The sequence below is a fragment of the Candoia aspera genome, chromosome 2 (genome assembly GCF_035149785.1).
Source record: "Candoia aspera isolate rCanAsp1 chromosome 2, rCanAsp1.hap2, whole genome shotgun sequence".
Lineage (NCBI taxonomy): Eukaryota > Metazoa > Chordata > Lepidosauria > Squamata > Boidae > Candoia > Candoia aspera.
Genome location: NC_086154.1, coordinates 111667084 through 111688325, shown reverse-complemented (window position 1 = coordinate 111688325; position 21242 = coordinate 111667084).

Here is a 21242-nt window from a genome sequence, read left to right as displayed (position 1 = left end):
GCATCCACAGACGGACGGGGCCACAGAGGCTTTAAATTCTACACTGGAACAGTACCTTCGGGCTTTTGTGAATTACCAGCAAGACAACTGGGTGGACCTCCTCCCTTTTGCAGAAGTTGCTTACAACAATGCGGTCCATCAAAGTACAGGTCAAACCCCATTTCGTGTCGCCCAGGGCAGAGACTTTGTACCCATCCCGGATTTACCGCAACCTCCAGGCGGGTCAGCCTCGCCGGGGGATTGGTCAACGCAACTGGCAGACTCTTGGCCGATGATTCAAAAAGCATTAGCTGATGCCCAATTGGATTACAAACATTATGCTGATCAGAAACGTGCCCCTCAGCCTGCCTTCCAAGTCGGTGACTTGGTCTACCTCTCCACGAAGTTCATTAAGTCATCACAACCTTCTAAGAAATTGGCACCTAAGTTTGTGGGTCCTTTCCCCATTACCGCTCAAATTAACCCTGTGACTTTTAAACTTGATTTGCCACATAATCTAAAACGCTTACACCCTGTTTTTCATTGCAGCTTGCTCAAACCGACTATTCGTTCTGACCGCTGGCATGACCAACCTCCACCTCCAACCCCATCATGATTGACGGTCAACAACACTTTGAAGTTAAAGAAATTTTAGATTCTAGACGCCTTCGCAATACTCTGCAGTACTTAGTTCGTTGGAAGCATTTCCCTCATCCGGAATGGGTCGCTGCATCTGATGTGGCTTCCCCTGTCCTCGTTGCCCGTTTCCATTCTGCTTATCCCGCTAAGCCAGGTCCCTAAGTTTGTTTTTGGGGAGGCGGTATGTCATGTTCGCCGTTTCAATGTCTTTGATACATCGTAACGTTTCGCATGTCATTAGCTGGATGCGTGTTTCATCTTTCACGGGAGGATGGGAGTATTTATCTCTTGGCTTTGCTTTGGAATGTGTTTGCGTTATCTGCTGTGTTCAAGGTTACTTTCCCAGGCTAGCAGGTCTGACAATTGCTAGCACCTGGGACGGGCGGGGCTGTTGCCAGGGTGGCGGGGTACGTTCGTACCGAGGGTTTTAAGTTTGTATTTGGCGCGCTTTTGCTCATTCTCAGCTTTCTCTGTATTTGTCCTAAGTTCCCTAATAAATCAGATTTCATTTAGCAACCTCTTGTGAGTCTGAGTATTTGGGCTGGGCATTCATTACACGGAATTGCTGGACGAGGCTATGAGATGATATAAAGCGCTCGGCAGGCAGAACTGCATCACCTCACCAAGATACATCCAAGGTTCGCACACGGACCTATATTTACACCCCGCTTTACAGTGCCAACTGTAATTATTCTGAAGTAACTCAGAATTGGCAACAGTCATCCTTGCCTTGATGACATCAAGACTCAGCTACTGCAGTGCAATAGGACAACCCTTGAAATAATATCTAGAAGCTTAGATTACTACAAAATGGCAGGGCTTATATAACTCATTTTCTGAGTTCACATAATACATTGAACTGGATTTACACAATATACGAAGTGCCCTGCAACTAACCAAAGTTAGCACTAGGCAAGCTTAATATACTGTATGAATGCAGACCTTAGATATTTCTCTTTTATTATATTATGTGAACATGGCCATTGTGGCAAATAGGTTGCTAACTAACGTACCATCCTGAGATCATATTGCCACCTATATTGAAAGATATGCACTGGTTGTCAGCCCTCAACGGCTAAGAATCTGGTTCCTTGGAGGAGCATCTGTCTTTGATGGAGAAGCTGCCTAGATTTTAAGATCACCAGGCCAAATAGGTGTGGTTAAATTTGAGGAACCAAATAAGTGTCTAACGATAGTTACCAAGATCATAAAAGAAGATGGGGAAGACTGGCAATAGCCAAAGAGATTGGAAGTTAGAGAAGATCATAGGCCAAACGTGTCAGCAATCATGGACTTTGTTTTTTTCAGAAAATGCAAAAATGCCTTTTGGGACTACAGCAGCAACAGTAACATCACCAGCAGTGGAAACCAACACAACCAATTTTTATTTTTCTCCAGACTAGGGGAACGCTCTGTTTGCTACCACTGAAGGCTAAGCTGAAGAAGATTTTTTTTTCATGGCCAAATTTTTAAGGTGGGCAGATTGGAAAGAATTCAAAGGGAGGCCATAAGTATTTGGAAAGCTAGACAGACGTAAGCAGACCAAAAAAAAAATCTAAGTACATTAAGCCTGGAGGAGAAAAAAGGATCAATGGTATCCATTGCCTGTTGAAAATGTTGCTATAAAGGAGTTCAAGGGCCCTGAGAAAGGACAGGAATCAATGGGCTTAGGCTGTAACTCAGAAGAGCTACTTTTGAGCTGAAAGGGAGAGAGAGAGAGAGATTCCTTGTCTGGATTTATTTGGCTCAGAACCAGATTAGAAGACATGGGTCTTGCCTGCTCCTGCCTCCTCATCTGTTAGCATTTATTTACATTGGAAGACATGGGGACCATGGTTCCTAATATGTATTCTTAGCTTAAAGCTTAATAACTCCTAGTTTTTAAAGTGATTTAATATACTCTATAATTCATAAGTAATTAATGATGTATTGGAAAACTGCGATCTCAATGACATTCTAGATCCTTTATTTGTGTTCTACTCTTTGTATTTCACTCTTTTATTCTTTTTGCATGTCTTTTATCTCTTTTTGTTTATACTTTTTCTATGAAATGTTTTTTAAAAAAAGATGATGACATGGGAAAATGCAGCCATCTCATTTTTTTACATTTTAACCCCACCCCACCCCCGGAAGCTCCCAACAAGATGTGTGTGTGTGTGTGTGTGTGTGTGTGCACGCAAATGGGTTTGCACAAGTTCATAAAGTATTGATTAATCTATGCCTTTCCAAATGTGGGTACTACCAACTTCTCCATCTTCAAAACAAATGCTGTTCTCCAGGTATCTAACAGCTATTGACGTACAGCTACAATGAGGAAAGAGAAGGCAGAGGCAGTAGTGGTACCTGTTGTAATGAGATAGCTGTTCCTGATGACCCAGTACAGTGTAAATCAGGACATCCCTGGAGACTGCAGACTGCTAACAATGCTTCCATATACTGTATATACCCTCTCAGCTGCAATTACTACCAATAAAATTGGACATGGCAGGCAGTTGGCAGATACAGGGGCTGGTCATCCCATTCCAAGCTGCAACACACTTGTTGCACTGCACACAGGAAGCCATTCTGTTGCATGGGTCCCACTGTTAATAGAATCAATTGCCTTGTTCCTTTGGCCAATTTCACATTCTTGGATAGTCTCCACTGTCCAGGCTGTATTGTAGCCATTTGGATGAAGTTGCTCAACTACAACACCCAACATCCCTTGTCCACTACCCACAAATGGCTACAGCTGCAGAGAGATGTCATTTGGCAATTAGAGGGCTGTAGTTTCCCCACCCCTGATCTACCCAAGTGAGACATAATATGCAAAGAACAAGAGGGGTAAATAAAGTGTTGCATCCTAAAAATGGAGATGCGCTTGAAGAAGGAAGGAATAAATCCAAGTGCTTGTTTGCTTTGTGTGCATGTAGTATTGGATGGATAAATTTTCCTAACAGTGGGAAAATTAACAAATTCCATGCACTTCACCACTAGGTTAGGATGGGGATAAAATTTCTGTTCGGAGGGCAAAAACTGCAGCCATGGAACAAATAGTAGATTAATTTTGTATCCTCTTCGCCCTGCTCATCCCTGCCTCCAGTTTTCACTCCTATAGACATTTCATTAATATCTAAAGGACTAGATATTAAGAGAGTCAGTTTGGTGTAGTGGTTAAGGAACCAGGCTGGAAACCGGGAGACCCTGAGTTCCAGTCCTGCCTTAGGCACGAAGCCAGCAGGGTGGCCTTGGGCCAGTCGCTCTCTCAGCCCTGGGAAGGAGGCAAGGGCAAACCACTTCTGAAAAACCTTGCCAAGAAAACTGCAGGGACTTGTCCAGGAAGTCACCAGGATCAACACTGACTTGAAGGCACCCCCCCAAAAAAATTCCACTTCATTCCAGGTCAACAGCCATACTTGGTCTTTGAATAGTGTGCTGGAGGGGTCATACTCCAAAAAGTAGTCAGCAGGATCAGAATAAAAACTAGATTTGATTTCATTAAGGCATCAGGCTAGAAAGCAGGAGACTGTGAGTTCCAGTCCTGCCTGAGGCACAAAGCCAGCTGGGTGACCTTGGATCAGTCATTCTCTTTCAGCCCTAGGAAGAAGCAGGCAAGGGCAAACCACTTTTGAAACCTTGCCAGGAAAACTGCAGGGACTTGTCCAGGCAGTTGCCAGGAGTCAACACTGACTTGAAGGCACACACAAAAAAATGACTGTGCTCCAGTGATACTGTTAAAATGTCCTCCTTATGCCACCCTAAACGTTATGCTTTGGTAACAACATTTACAAGATCTTTGAGGGCCAAACTCAAAGCTTGCAGGATCACTTGCAGTTCAAGTTGTGCGTGTCTGTAAAAAGCCATGGTTTGTTTTAACCACATTTTAAGAAGCTACGCATTCATGGCATTTAGCCAGAAACCACAATAGCAGAGTTCACAGAATAGTTTAAGCTAAAGCCAAACAAAATCCCACTATGGGTTTACATGACCCGTGAAACCCCATTATCACATGCCTCTTGAACTTCCACTGATGTTCAGAACATCTGCTGCTCTGGCCATCCAGCTGATGCTCCTGAGTTCTTAGAATGGCATCACTTACAATTCTATGCTGGTAGCTCTTCACAGTGAGCAGGTCATCGAAGAATAAAACTTTGGAAATCCTTTTGAAATGTTAGTTTCAGCCCCAAACATTTAACAGACATGAAGCCTCTTTTCTTGCTGCTGGCACAGAAAGGCAAAGTCCTTCCATGGCCCTGCCAAAATGGGCTGCTTTAGGAACTCAGAAACTGATCTTTAATTTATCCCATTCCGGTACCCCCACCCCCCACCCCTTGCGGTAATACTGCAGGGTATCAGAACAGCAGAAAGCTGGGCCTGGGGTGAGAAAGCTCCCCAAATTTTCCATAGTATCACTAATTCGAGAAGCAGTTCAGAATTTACATAGCTAGAAACTATGTGAGAAACCATTTTGTAAAGAGGGAAAAAAAGCATGTCTAGGCCTTGTGCTTCTGTGATGGTTGGGGTATCTTCTAGGATTGCTGGGGGGGGGGGGGGAATTAAATGTTTCCCATTCATTCCCATTCAACTAGCAACTTGCAACATGGAACAACCAACAAGATAACTGTCAGATAGCAAGCCTCAGGTGTTTTGTTGTTTTTGCCCAGGCAAGTCTGTTGCAACAAAGATAATATGGAATGGGCAAGCTGAGTAAGTTAAAGTGATTCAGTGAAAGCCAGGTGACCTTATGGAATTAAAACAAAGCTCTGGAGTTCAGGACTGTTAAACCAACAGCAGAGCAACTAATCTGCATGCAGAAGGTCCCAATTTAACCCTTAGCACCTCCAGAGATGGATGGGAAAGCCATTTCTCCAAAACTGGAAAGTTGCTGCAAAACCAGAGCAGGACACTGTTCCCAGCCTGGATCCCTCACGCTAACTAGGAATTCTGGAGATTACCATTCCAACATGTCTTAAGAGCCTCAGATTAGAGTGGGTATCACTGGGCTAAATAGATGAGAGGCTGACACCAGAAGATGGAGGCCAACTTTTGTGGGTCAGAGCCATGAGGCAGTACTGGAAGACCCTGGCTGGGCTCATATATCCCTCTAAGCTCCCCCTTTTGGGGGAGATGGGCAGTAACAAAATTTGAATAATAAATAAATAAATAAATAAATAAATAAATAAATAAGTGTGGCTTGTTCCTTGGTAGCATAGCGCAATGTGCAAATACAACCATTATGCTTTACTGCTTACTAGGTTGCATCAACCAAGCCAACTGTGGCTTATTCATCAGTACATAATTAACAAAACTGTGGTTTAGCACAACGTATGAACCCAGGCAGAGATATGATCCTTGCTCCTGTTCTGGTTATACTACTCATGATCCCCCTAAATACAGTGGTGTTTGTAATAGACAGTATAGCTTTTCAGATGTAATGTCAGCAGAGAAGCATTTGCTGCTGGAATATTTAAAAGAAACTGCTGTGGCCAACCTACAGGTCATTCCTGTCCAATAGTTTTCTTCAAGCCAGCCAAAGAAGCTAGATGCTTCTGTTGGTGCCTTTCACATTTCAGTAGAATTACAGGATGAACCCACAGTTTAGTGTCTCCCACACCACTTCTCTAGAAAAGGAAGGCACTGCCTGTTCCTTAGCCTCATTGTTCAAGGGATCCTTTTTTTTTTTTTAGTTAAGCAAAATCCCATAAATTCCAGAACATCTCTCCAGGATCTATTGGCCTTACTGATACTATTAAACACTGTTCTGGTTTAGGGATTCTTTTATTTTTCTCTTTATATTTCACTGTTTGTGGAGTAACATGACAAGAAAGGAAATGGGGAAGATGTGGGACAGCACAATCACTGACTTTTATTCAATAGCTTAAAAGGTTTAGGAATAGGCCCACCTGATTCTATAGTGTATCTAGAACTTACCAGCCCTTGGTCACCCTGACGGATGGAGGTTTTCCTAGGCTCTGAGCCTCTCTCAGATCTGTCCTTCTACTCATCCCTCCCAAATCCCTCTCCAGCTCCTTCCTCTTTCTGGAATATAAACCAGGAGGAGGAACCTTGCATTCCCATGCTTTGATTGGCAGTTCCATCCCCCAATCTTCCCCTTTACGCAATTACTTTTTACTCCACGTGCATTGGACATAGTTGAAGTGGAGTTATAAATTACTGTCCAATTATGTTAAATTTAAACTTATATGTATTCTTGACCTTTAGTACTCTGGTTTGGCACACATCAAGTTTCTGCCTGAGTCAAGTTTTGTTGCAGTGCCTAATTTTAAACCAGATAAAAACTGTTTTTCATTGCTAAAATTCCAGAATTGGCTCATGTCAGTGTTGCCCCATGTAAACAGTGTGGCCATGGATCTGAACTTTTGATAATGCAAATAGTTTAGTTGCATGCTATATTGAGCAAGTCGGAAAAACAGCCCCATTTAAAGGTATCTGCAATTTTTTTGCTTAAAACTTGGAAGGAAAACAACTGTGGAAGGCCCAAATGTCTAATCCTGCTTCTCAGCAGCTGCTTCCTTCTCATTCCCCAGTAGTTCCTGAAGCATGTGATGCAAATGGATTGCATTGGTTTGGAAGCCTGTCTTTACCAGGGAACCTATAGATAGGGAAGCAAGACATCCCTTGCTTTAATGTGAAACAACATACTTGGTTGCAAACCACAGTGATAATCAAGTTTTCCACAGTATATAATGGGATAGTGTAAGCTCCATTCTGCCATTAATGCCTAGTTCATGACTTTAAAGCTGATTAATCTAAGTTAATTTCCAAGGGTTTTTGTTTTGTCTTGTTTTTGGTACCAGCTGCCTGCAGGATTTATCAAAACACTTCCATTCCTAAGTAATAGGGTTTTCTTCTGATAGTGCAGCCCATCCCTTTCTTCTGAGTACTGTGAAATCCAAATGCACCTTGGTTTAATCTCCTGGGAAACTGAAAAAGGAGTATAAACAGCTTTAATCTTTTGGGAAACACCAACAGCTTAAGAAGATGATGAATGGATTCCATGATTCCCTTTTTTTCCAAAGAGTTCAGCCAGAGGCATCACCAAGCTTGAGTTTCCCATGCAAGTTGCCTGAAGGAGTCTTCTTCACCTCCTTCACTACAGGTTGCCGTCTCCTCCTCTACCAGCAGCAGCAGCTGCTGACACGTTGCCTGATCGACTTGTGTTGGCCACCTGCTCACATCTCTTCTGGTGCTGCAACCACGTTCCCTACTCCTCCCCTGCCCCCGCCCCCCACGCTCCCTTTGAGCAGGTCCCACCAGAACTTTTCCAGGGCCAAGCAACCGTTGATCAGTTTACCTTGCTGCAATGCGAAGCTTCCAGCTAGCCACTGCAGCACTTCCTTAGTTTGGCTTCTTTGTGTAGCCACTAGGAGGCTTATGCAAAGAGTAAGGAAGATAACCTTGATGGAAATATGCAAGAACCATTACCTAGGCAAAAGGGGTTGAAACATTTTTTAAGTCATGAGAAATGAGATAATATCTGGAAGTGATTCAGGCAGGTGCAGTATAAAAAGGGGGAGAAGGTACAGCACAATTAAACTAGTATAGCCAATCTCAGTAAAAGTAGTTCTAGTCTTCCTGTGAAGTTGATTTCTTGGTCTGGTCTACCTAGTGGGGCTGACACCTGAGCCCTGTAGTCTGATCCTAGTGGGGTCAGTAAATTCGAGGCAGCAAACCTGGCTTTTCTCTCCATTTTAATTGCACATCCTTGCACCAATCATCTGAAGCAGGCTCTCACTACAGCTACTAGGGCATGCCTCCTCCACTTTTTCTACTGATTCTGGACTAGAAGGAAATGCCCAGCTTGTCGATGCAGGGTTCTTGGCTGGACATGGCAAGACCTTGTTTTCTGCTCTGACCTTGGCTCAGGCATCACTTCACTTTGCTTCAATCAGAGAAGTGTTTACACAAGCTGGGCTAAGATGCTTCTTGTCAAACATTCAGTCATTCTAAGGCAGGCTTGGCCTTCCCAGAGTATGAATTGGATATACTTTGGAAGGTGGGAAGGATGGCTTGCTCCATCTCATTCCCCACCCCAAATTTTAGACATGGCCATGATTCTTTAGTAGAGAGTTTTGGTCGTCAGTTTTAGTGTAGTCTAGAAGGGTTTGATTATATGGTTGCTGGTATTGGTCTATCAGCCTGGCTTAAGAAAACTGATGTTTTCCTTCTAGTCCAGAAAAGAGATTAAACAGATTAAAAGCAGCACATTGTAACTAAACTGGGTGGGCATACTCACAGAGAGAGATTACAGTATAGACAATTTGTGCTTTTGATCAGTACTCTATCTGAGAGACATTTGTTAGGTTAAGAATAGCAGAAAAGTTAAGACTGAGGATTGAGAAAGAAGGGGGAGAACCTCAGCTTTATCCAGGGTGGAATGAATCATTTATTATAATTAAGAACTCCTTTCTCAGGAAGTGTTCAGAACCAAGAAATTAAGGCCAAATACTAATACTTTAGTACGTAAGCAAGCAAGACTTCCAGGGGAGGTATGGTGAACTGAATTCATGCAGCTGACAACCACAGCAAATACCAAGGAACCAGTGAGTAGACCAGTTCCTTGGAACCTCTCCAGTTAAGGAGAGGATAGGAGATCGCCCACATGTGCTCCGTATGGCTGCTCCTCATAAGGAGACTTCAGGACAGTGGTTTTCCATGGGTTTGAGCACCAGGAGACAAAGGGATTAGCCATCTCACTAGCAACTGTGATAGAGCCTTTTAAAGGGCACTGTCATGAGCACCGTTGCACTGATTGCGTCAGCACAACGACACTCACAACAATACAGGGAAATGGGGCAAAGGACATATAACTGACTAACAAAAGAAAGGCATCAGACTCCGGCAACAAGATAACAACTTCAGCCGAAGAAACCGATCAAGCGATACCTTGTAACAAAGGTTGACTCTGACGACGCCCGAACCAAAGCACGCCTGGAAGTGTCAGAAGAATCGCAGAAGATCATCGCCCGGCACAAAGCCATCACCGGCCGGAGGAGGAAGATTAAGCAGAGGCCCGGGGCACCAGCAGAAGCCCCGTGACCCCTCACCCACCAGCAACGAGACATCCGGGGTTCGGGGATTGCCTAACCCAGTGAAGGAGGAGCGCTGACCGGCGCGGGCTATTTAAACCCCGTACCGGCGCGCTCCCTCCACTCTCAGCTTTTCCCTAGGCATGCACTATATGCAAATAAACCAGAACCTGATTTCCCCTGGATTAGTGTCTGTGTTTTATTTAGTAGCAGGCAGAGCCTGACAGGCACTAAGTTTACAAATGTCATTTTCTAATCATTTTCGGAAAATGCCTATTAACCATCTTAAAGCTATTAGAGACCTTCAGAATGCCAAGTTTGAAAAGTCATTGGGTGAGTTTATCTTCAACTCTGAACAAAAGAAAAATTAATTATAAGCTTAAGAACTTAAAGAATTAGAAATAAACAAAAATCTAAATAAGATTTTGATCTAAGAAAATTATAAATGAATTAAGGGTACAGATGAATTTGGAATATTGACTTTTATTATAAGATTTTGGAACTGACTATAAAAAATAAATGGCTTCTCATGGGAAACAGACTTATTTTGGCTAACCTGGCTATTGTAAGTCATAACAAAGATAAGTTACTTTATGATTTTAGAAACTGAATACTACAGGGAACTAAAGATTCTAAGAAAAAATACAAGCCTGTTCTTGATGTCAGTTAATACTGGGAATTACAAAATGACATATAACATTATAACATTGGAAACATTAAAGGAGAACTTTGAACAATGGAGCTGGAAATTAGTAACTAAAATATCAACATTGTCAGTAACGATATCTGCTTCTATGGATAGACTATGGCCAAAAGATGTTAAAGAAGGAATGACAGATGTGGAACAAATTTTATCTGACAAGACAGAGAAAGTACTGAAAGTGGAACTTCAAATGACAGGCCAAGAAAACGATTTAGAAAAGGACACTTTACCAGATATACAAAAGAAACTGGCTGAAGTTTTAAAAATTAAAAGGGAAATACAAAGGATAAACCAAGAGAATGACCTGGAAAATGTTTTCTTATTGGATTTACAAAAGGGGCTTGTTAAAGCCTTGAAGAAATCTGTGCAATGGGATAAATAAGAATTGAAGACAAAACAAATCCTATGACAATGTTGATTGAATTAAAGATTAAGGTTGTTAGAAGTAAAAGGAAGGAATATAAAGTTGGTTATTTGATCAAGGTTAAATTAAGACTTTTTTTTTTTTGCAATGTTCTGGCAACCCTTTATGTACTTTTTGCTGACACCAGGATTGAAAAATTGATGTTTTATGGATTTACTTATAGATAAGGGATGGGATATGGGATGAAGAGATAAATGTTTATAACCTTATAGGGGGTGCAGAGTTATTAAATTTGTTTATACTTCTTGTGATGAAGGTTGGAAGTCACTTCTTTATATATTTCTTTTCTTTTTCTTCTTTGTTTCTTTTCCTTTGTTCCTGCACTTTTTTTTTCTCTTCTCTTTCTCTAAGTTTAGTCTGTATCAGTTTTTACTACTGTAATCAAAATTCTTAATAAAAATTATATTTTCAAAAAAAAGTGTGTAAGCAAGCAAGACATAGCCACAGCATTAATCCTTTACCATCAGTGAAAGTCTCTGGAGTAATTTGCTGAAATGGAAAACTTTCCGGTCTGAAGATAGCCTTTGTTCTTACTTGAATTCACCATCTTGGATCACATAACACCACCTCTCTTTTACCACTAGCCAACAACAAAACTGAGGATTGAAATGGGAGCCCACCATCTTTCTGGATATTATGTGAAGAACTGAGAGGACAGAACCCAACTTGCAGTACTTCTATGCACTGATTTTGAGATTATAAGATCACAAAAACACTGCAGTATAAATGTGCTTGTGAAACTGTGGAGCACATTAGCTTCATCCCTCACTTCCCAAGGAATAATCTCATTGCTCCCTCCATCTGCAGATTGGGCAGTCCTGGGTTCCAAGTAACTAACAGCAAAGGGGAGAGAAATTCTTCAGATGTTTATCAAAAGCAATAAGTGTGTTTCCTAATGCCTTGTGAGAATGACCCTAAATGTAAATGACTACACTGATGAATATAAAATAGTCCACCGTCTGATATAGGTACAAACTGGAAAACAATGTCCGTAGAGTGGTTCGGATTGTTAAAAGCTAGACATATATTACAATCTAATACAGTGCCCATTGTGGCTAAACAAAGTTTGGCCTGATAACTGACCCCACGCAAAATATTGCTTTCTAATCTTGGATTTAACCCAGATTTTAAGTATATGTTGAAGTGCAGTCATTTGTTAGATTTATGTACTGTTGAAGCTAATTCAAATGTTACGGCTTTATATTTCTTTAAGGGGGAGCCATGGGCCTTTGGGAACAAAATAAAGAGGCTGGCTGTGATGTTCCCCAAAAGAGAGGTAAGAACAAAGCATCTCCCTAGGTAAGCAAAGAGACGGAAATGAGCTTTGAACTAAACAGCATCTTGCATCAAGGATCTGTACGAGGCATAATCGACAGATCTCTGGTGCAGCATCTGGCATCCTCAAAGGGAATCAGCCCTTCTAGCTGAACAATGCAGTGAGGATGAAGGACTTGTCCTCTTAATTAATCTCTGAAACTGAGAATAATAAAAACAATAATGGCACAGGAATAGTCATCAGAGGGCACCTGATTAGGGAAAGTTGCTCCATGCTATTAAACATTCGGATAGGTTTGGATCAGGCCCTGCTTTGAGTAAAGGCCTAGAAAAGGTCTAAAAGGAGTTTCTAAAAGATGCATCTCATTGGAGCAGATGGCACAAGAGGGAAAGTTAATTCACATGAGGCCTCTGCCAGGATACAGATTTGGGTACCTGCCAATTGTGACTTGATGGTGTTCATGTACACCACCCTGCTTGTTTTCATAATTCCATTTGGGACAGCTGAGAGCCCTTGCTTGGGATCTCTGCCATCTGCTTAACTGCGGCAGTGAAACAGACTTGCGTGTTCTGAAGCTGTTCCTCATCACCGTGGCTAATGAGCTCGTGTGCATCCCCACAGCACAGGTCTGGTTAAAACCCAGCCAAACACGGAGCTTCCTTTCAAAGGGCGCATAAAACAGTTGTGCATCTCATGGGGGTGCACAAAGAGATGCACAGTATAAAAGTAGATCCAAATCAGCATCAAGGCCAAGAAATCTGGGGGCATTTCTGACAGCCCCATGTTGCACATGAGGCCTATCCAAGCTTCTTGAGTGCAGGGCTTAAAAGTAGAGGTGACGTTTTCCAGGGCTCTCAGGAACACGCTCAGGGATGGAGAAGAAAGACCGACTGCTGACGAAGCTGTCCATAAGGCAGAGTCCTGCTTCCGGGCCTTGGCTTCTCCTATCACACGCAGAGAGCTACTGACAGATTGGCTAAAGCTCTTAAGGGACCAAAAGGATTGGATTTTAATTCCATAATTATTTGCTCTGGGAGAGATATTTGTAATCACTGAGAACGAATCTGAAGGTACTGGGAGGGGCTGGGAGGAAAATCCACAACACACTGCAGAGGTCTATTCTATTCTGCTTGGTTGAAGGGCCCTCGGATCTTCTCACCTTCTCACAAATAGGCCCGGGACCCCAGCCAGGGGATCTTTCTGACCTCCTGCTGCCTCAGCAGCTTCCCCTCTGCCGGGCGAGGCTGAGCCAGGAGTTCCTCTGTTGGAAGCAGGGATTCCCCCTCAGCAAAACCGCTTTGTCAGAGACATCTCTGGGGGGCGGGGAGGGGGGGTTGGAGGGAGCCGGCAAAGGCTTCCCTTCCCTGTACAGTAAAGCTTTGCTCCCCGGCTCACTGATTCATATGCCGCAATAAATGTCACCATGGAAACAGGACTTTGCAAACAAACTGTCTGCAGCAATGGGTCTTTTTTTCTTTCTTTCTTTCTCTTCTAGGCTACCAACGGGGTTCTTTCCTCCCTCCAGGCTCCAAAGAACATGGAAGAAAGGCAGCAAGAACCTTCTGTGCTGACCCTTCTCAGAAACCCAGGCTGCTCTTAGCAGCTGGCAAGCTCAAACAGCCACACAGAAACTACAGAGAATATGTTGGGGGATAATACAGAAATCTCCTTCTCAAGACGTATAAAAAAACTTACCCACGGTGAGTTTTGCCTCTGGGACAAAAGATTATTAAAAGGTTAAGAGGCCACATTAGGTCACTTTATGGTGAATAATCCAACTCAAGGGATGGGCAGAAGATGTACTGGAATATCTGGCTGAGATTCAGAGACAGCCAATTTGTTCATTCCTAGTGTATGGTCTTCAAGGGCAGTCCCATGAACTGAGCGACTATCTTGCACTTGCCTCAGGTTTGGGGACTTCAGCGTTCCAGCAAAAAACAAAAGGCCACCTATGGCCCATCCCAGGAAAGTCATAATTTAGTGCAACTAGTTCACTAAGAATGGAGATTATTACCCAGGTCTTAAATGGACCTGTTAGCATGAGTCATGAAAGGGGAGGAAGGACAGAGCCCTGTTTGTGCAGTGTAAATCTCTGCCTGTTCATATCAGGATAGGTCTCAGCCCAGCTGGCAGAGCAGGATGATTTTAGGGTTAAACTAGAAATGAGAGGCAGATGGAATCAATGGTGTCTACTCAAGTAATTGCAATAAATCAAGAGCTTATTATTACTCAAAAGTCCAAGCTCAGCTATCATACCTGAGGGAAGCTTTGCTGGCAATCATTTTTAGACATGATCCCAGTAAAGAACTAAATGTTATTCTGGATTTGGCTTACAAATGAGTTTTAAATTATCCATGATAGAGATATCCCATTTCCCCCCTTTGTGCTCTAACTAATGTTCCTCCCTTTCATTTGGAGCTGCTTCTGTGAAACCTAGCCACCCAGCTGCAATGAATGCGGTAGCTGGAAAGTTCAGCCTTAAAACTTACGATTTTAAAATTATGCAGCACTTTGGATTACGTTTCAAGTGTTTTGGAGCACACTAAAACATGAACATGGCATAGGTCTTCAACTCTTTAAAGTAGCTGTGTCTTTCCTGGGATCACATGGCTGCCCTGTCATGTCCTTGGTTAAGGTCCAGCTGCAAAGAGAGAGAGAGAAAGCAAGCAAAAATAATTTATCTCTATCTCCTCAATGGCATTCATTGATTTACAACCAAAGGATACTGCAAATGTCAGTAGCAATAAACACCATCCATGAATAAACACCTGCCACATATCAGCATTTCTTTAAATAAAATAGTCCACAATATACTGGATACAGTAACAACCTTTTTAGGATATCATCTTTTCTAGCAAGTTTCATTTTTCTTTCTCTGTTGAATGGTCAAGACAGAATTGTCTTGATGGGAAAAGCCCTATATCTTCTAATGGGAATTTATGTTCAAATCAGACTTTGGACTGGACAAGCCTTTCAAAAACAATACTGTTAGATAGTGGATGGTCCTCTGATAATTCTTAGAATCAAAGGTGTCTTGAAGGAGAGCAGTGCTGAAGGAAGGAAGCCAAACAGCCATGCTAACATTTTGTCTTCCCTCACTCCTTCCAACTATCTTAGCTGAGGGGTTCCTTTGGGGAAGAACAAAATTATCATATATCTTCTGGGGTGGGGGAGATTTCTACACACATTACCTTTGAACGTCTGACTCCAGTCACTGTGACCAAATCTGCTTCCAATTTGCATTCCACCGATGAGATTTTGATCTAAATGCTTTGGTGAAATGAAGCCAATGCGTTGGAGGGCCTGAGTCAGCTTCTCATTGCTGCCATTGTTTTCATACACGGTCTCAGACACGCAAGCACTCTCACCGGGGGCGTACAGTAACCTCAGGAATTATCCCAGCCACAAGGGGAGAAGACAAAGCAGGCAAATGTGCAGTGAACCTTTCGAGAGAGCACTGAACAACAGATTTACTCAGCTTTCTTTCTCTTATGCAGAAATGAGCACGCCGCCAATATATGCAAGCTGCCAGCAGCACACTCACCAGAAGTGGGCTCCACTGTCAGCTGAATCTCTCTCTGGATACGTACGGTCTTTGCATATCTTCTCAGACACCCAGCTCTATCGTTTCCTTTACACCTATTTCCCTTCACTTGATATAAATGGGTTCAGCTAAACAATATATATCTGGTGTCTTCTCTGAGACTGTAATATTTTATAATAAAATTAAAGGGTAACGATTTCTTCTGTATTCCCCTTTTCCAGCCCTCTCCCCCCCTCCCTGCCCCCGCCCCCCTGCTCCTGCAGATGACTTGTGCTCAATAGAAAATCAGCCTAGGGAGCACATGGCTGTAATTGCCTCTCCATCAAGTTCCCTGCAGTGCCCTCTGCTGGAGAAACAAAGGCATTCATCCCCTGCATGGCACTGGCAATCCAGACATCTATCGCCAGATACTGCCGCTGTTAAGTCCACCGCTAGCCCTCGCTCACAGAAGGAGCCTGTGCCAGGGCTGAAGCTGGTGAGAGGGGAATCTCTGATTCTCCTACAGAAAAGGCCGTTCTGCAAACAAGGGACAGATGGCAGAAACTTTTGAGGCCAAGAAATGAGATCGTTGACTCAAAGAGGCAGAAGAAGGATTCCCATCTTGGACTGATGTACTGTATATAGGGCAGGAACTCTGGGTGTTGTATGATGGAGAAGTTCTTGTACGGGGGTCTTCCTAGTTCTCTGCAATACATCTACTCAGTTAACCTTCTTGAGTCTGCTTTGGGAATGCAGGGAATGGGAAGAGAGTTGATCACTGTAACTTGATACCCAGTCTTCTGCAAAATCATGCCCTCTTCTTTATAGGTAACTGGCACATTGAATCACATCCAGAAGCAAATTGGCAACCAGTGCAGCCCGCAAAGCAGAGATGTTACACAGGCATACCAAGGCATGCCCATTACTGCTTCGTTCACTGCATTCTAAACAGTTGAAGCTTCTGGGTGGTCTTCAAGGGCAGTCCCATGAGCATGTTGCAGTAGTCAAGCCACAAGGTGACTAGGCCATGAATGACTGTCAGAAGGTCCCCCTGATTTAGGAAAGGATGCAACTGGTGCACCAGATGGAGTTCTGCAAAGGTCTTCCTGGCCAGAGCTGCCACCTGCTCTTCAAGCAGGAACTGTAAGTCCAGGAAGACCCCCAGATTGTGTGCCAACCTTGAAGGGGGAAGTGCTACACCATCCCAGGATAAAGATGGAATATCCCCAGATCTGGGTGGCTCAGACACCCACAGCCACTTGGTCTTGATAGGATTAAGGAGATGGTTCCTCCTCGTTCAAACCAGCACAGCCTCCAGGCACTGGGACAGAACCTTGAAAGCCTCACTTGGATGGCCTGGGGTCAAAAGGTATAATGGGGCATCATCAGCATCATTATTGTCATCAGTATCATCAGTATACTGATGATTCCAAATCTCAGACCCCCCAAAGCTTAAGGCCAATGTTCAAACCAAAATAAAATTTAAAAACTGAATACTCATATAACAGTTTGGAAACCTTCTGGAATGTCTCTGGTTACCCACAGTAGTACTATTGCATAGAAAATGAATTAGAGATAGGTTTGGGAGTGGGTTTTTTATTCTTTCCAACCCGATGGAATGTTAGAAAGAAATTATGTGAAGTAGAGTCAGAACTCTGTCCTTCTCTCTGTCCATCAATGGAATAAGTCTCCAAAACCAGAATGGAACAAGACCAAATTTAGGGTGTGAGGAGAACCTGGCAAAAGCAAGATCCAGTTTAAAAATGGGCCAAGTCCAACTGGCAACTACAGAGGAAAAAAATTCCAGGGAAAATGTTCCCTAATGCATCCCTATGGGGGAGCAAGCTGAGCACCTGATTTCCTTCTATGTAATGTGACTCAGAACGAAAATGTCATTAAGAGGCTGGAAAGAACTCTTGAAGTCATACTCTGCATGCTTTCCCCTGTTTTACTTCCAAAAACGAGGATTAACTTCATGATCCACTGAATGGTGAGGAAAACAGGATGAGGACTAGCTCTACAGCGCTCACCCTCAAGACAGGAACTGACCTTGCTGTACATGTTCTTTCACATCAGAGACCTCATCACCAATCCACCCACTTGCATCGCTCCGAGGAGTGCACAGATGCTGCAGCCCCTTCAACTATTTTTACCAGCCCTGTAAATGTTGGGGGGAGGTTGGAGGGGAGGGGAAGCAAGTAGCAGACCAACCCTGGGTCTAGAAGATCATCAGGTGTTCCTTCTTCTACATCAGTTCCCCCCACGGCACATTCTGCCCAAAAGCAGTGCAGAGAAAGGGTCATGCATTTGTTTGCAGAGAATTTGCCTTCAGATTGTTCGGTATTTCAAAGGAGAAGAGGATTTTGAGAAATTCAAACAGGTGCAATGAAAATGCCTTTGCACTTACTTAGTTACAGAGTGACAAAGGGGTGTGTGTAAATGTTGTCTGTTGTACAATCATCTCCTCAGTACTCTGCTGCAACCTCCCTGGATTCCCCATTCTTTGATGCATTCAGTGTTTTCTTTTGCCACGTGCCTCTGGATGATCTCTGCTTTTTCTTGCCAGCGATAAAAGGAAGACAGCTTCCTCATCATTTTAGAATCTCCTCATCACCACCATTTGAGGTCAGGCAGCTTCTGGGAAGCAAAGTAGGCCTTTGAGCAATTTAAGGGGATTTGGAAAGGGAGGGGGAGCAGGCCACCCCTTGCTTCGCCTGGGTACAAGAGACTTCAGAACATTGTTTTGCTAAAACAATGCTTGATTAGAAGCAGGAGCATTTCTTCTGAAGTCCTGGGAAGTGAGGTGTCACCCCTCAAGGCCCATTGGGGGGCTGTTTATCATAGTCAGTCATGAGGAATCCTTCTCAAATGGCCTATTCATGAAAGCCCATAAAGAGGTGCTGCCTTTGTGGCAGCCATGGGAGGCTCATTAGGGTCTAAAAACAGGCCCTTCTGTGAGTGACAACAGAGAATAAACAGGCAGGAAAATCCAGAGGGATAGGTGGAAAGTGAACAAAAAACTGATTTTCTTCTCTGCTCAGTCTGTCACCTGCATCCTCCCGGGAGGTATTTTTGGTTGTCATCCTTGGAGACATACTTCAGATCACCTCCAGGCTGCTGATCCTTCTGCTCAGCTTCAGCAGATCTTCAGATCTCACTTCTTCTGACAAGGCGTTGCTCCCTCTAAAGCAAAAGAATGCTGGGAGCCAGGCCAGGTTCTCTGACAGCCCAGCAGGCAAGAGAGAAGGTTCACAGTGTTCTCTGCAATCATGAGACAAAAAGGCCTGCGTGAACCAGCACTGTGCTTGTTGTTTAAACGGGGGCGGGGGCCAGTAGCACCAAAACACCGCTAGCAGGTCACAGTGACCAGAAAGCAATGAGAGTGAGCATTAGCCATGTATTAGCTTCTCCCTAAAGTAATGACCATCATCATAATTTCTATTCAGGCATCCTTACTTTCAGACTGTACTCAGACAGAAATATGAGCAGAGGGACTATTATCGTCTCCACACAGCCTTTTCCACTGGAGCAAAAAAGCCCAAACTCTGGGCCACCAGCAGGAAATTAATTCTCCCATTAACTGCCCCTCTCAGCCTAAGGTGCTCTCATGCTGGTTGTATCTCTGTCTGTCATGGCTCCAGCATGGCCTCCTTTCCAGGGAAAACTCCATGGGGAAGAGGAGGAAGAGAACATTGGCTCAGTGTTATTAGGGCAGATTACCTGGGGAGGGGAGGGAAAGGCGAAGCTATTTATTTTATTTTATTTTTATCCCACCTTTATTATTTTTATAAATAACTCAAGGCAGCAAACGTACCTATTACTCCTTCCTCCTCCTATTTTCCCCACAACAGCAACCCTGTGAGGTGAGTTGGGCTGAAAGAGACTGACTGGCCCAAAGTCACCCAGCCGGCTTTCATGCCTAAGGTGGGACTAGAACTCACAGACTCCTGGTTTCTAGCCCAGCACCTTAACCACTAGACCAAATTGGCTCTCTTGTATGCTATCCACTTCCCAGACAGAAACTTGTTTGAAGTGAGCATTTGTCACCTTTTCCCCTCTCCTACCCAACCACTGGGCACAGGCAATGATGATGCTTCCTGCAGTCAGCTTCTGCCAGGGGCCAACAGCACCTGCAGGCAGTACCTCTTGTATTGCAGCCTTAGGCAATAGGTGATTGGAGCATTCACCTATTCCCAACACAGCAACCCTGCAGACAGTCCACTGTTGGGGGAGGCTTCCTGTTGTAGCTGTGCATGAGTTTGCTTCCTTCCGGTCAGTGGCATGCTTTACAAAGACATATAAAAGACACATAACCCAAAATAACTTCTGGCTACCTACATCTGAGGAGTCCCAAAAAGGACTAAGTTGGTCACATGGTGCCTCCTGAAAATGCACACAGGATATACATTTTGCCAAAATAGAGAAATTTTCTCTGGATGACATGTAAACCCATACATGGGGACATGACATAATGTACATCTGAGTCTCTCTGCTCTGAGAGCTTAAGAAAAGGAGGACTATACAGAGTATGCCATTCTGAGAGCTTTTCCATAGCAAGACATGAGCTCAACCTTCAACAGTTCTTCAGAGTACACTTTTCAACAAGGGGAAAACCATAACTGAGAGGAATAAACACCAGACACAGGGGCTCCACTAGGGCAGAGGTCTATAGTTGCCATCATCTGGATTTCATTTCTCAGAACCAAAATCAGCAAGCTTATAGCCATCACCCCCACAAGTCCCATTAGTTCACAGAAGAGAAAAATCTGCAAGAGTCTGCTGGCCCCTTTTCTGGTTAACACGTTTTATTAAAAGGCATAAGCTGCATCTCATTTCATCAGATGCTCATTATCATTCATCAGCCTTTAATCAAATTTGTTAGTCGGTGCTACCAGACTCTTCCTGAGTAGCTACCACAGACTAACACAGCTCTCCCCCTACAACGTCCTCATGGGAGAGAGTAAAGCTTAGGGTGAGAGCACAATGGAAGATCCCAGATTCAATTATGGGAAAAACTGAGCATGCTCAGCCATGACTCTCGCTATGCTCTGATTCATCATAACCATCACTTGTTACAGCACAATATCTTGCTGAGCCATGCCTTTGCTCCAGCTGTGGATAAGCTGATTGTTCAGCCAGATGAGTTCCTTATCAGTGCTCAGAGACGGCTTCTTTCTTGCCCAGATGTCATGTCCATCACAGCTCAGGCCAGCAGGGTTTCTGGTCTTTGGCGCATCAACAACCACTAGCAGTGAGGTCACAGCCCCACTTCAGAGAGTGGTGCTGTATTTTTTTTTTCAATGCTGAGCTAACAACAGTTGTCTGGAGTGTTTGTAAAGGCCTGATGATAGCAATCATAACTTATTAGGGGTGCTAATCTTCATATTTTCTGTTCTTTTCTTGGCTGGCTGTCTCTGACTCTTTTGTCCTTTTTCCCTTTATGAATTACTTCACATTCCCCACCTTAATGTGGCCTGATCAGATAGAAAGGACACCCCTTACATCCAGCAAATCATATTTCTTCCTGCTGCAGTACTGACTGGTCATTGCAGCTTTCAGAAGGCAAGAGGGAGAAGCCTGGCCAAGCAGAGGCAAAATAGAAATAGGGAGCCGTGTGCACTAAATGCCAGCATCTGCTGCATGTCTAGAAGAGTTTATACCAAAATGAT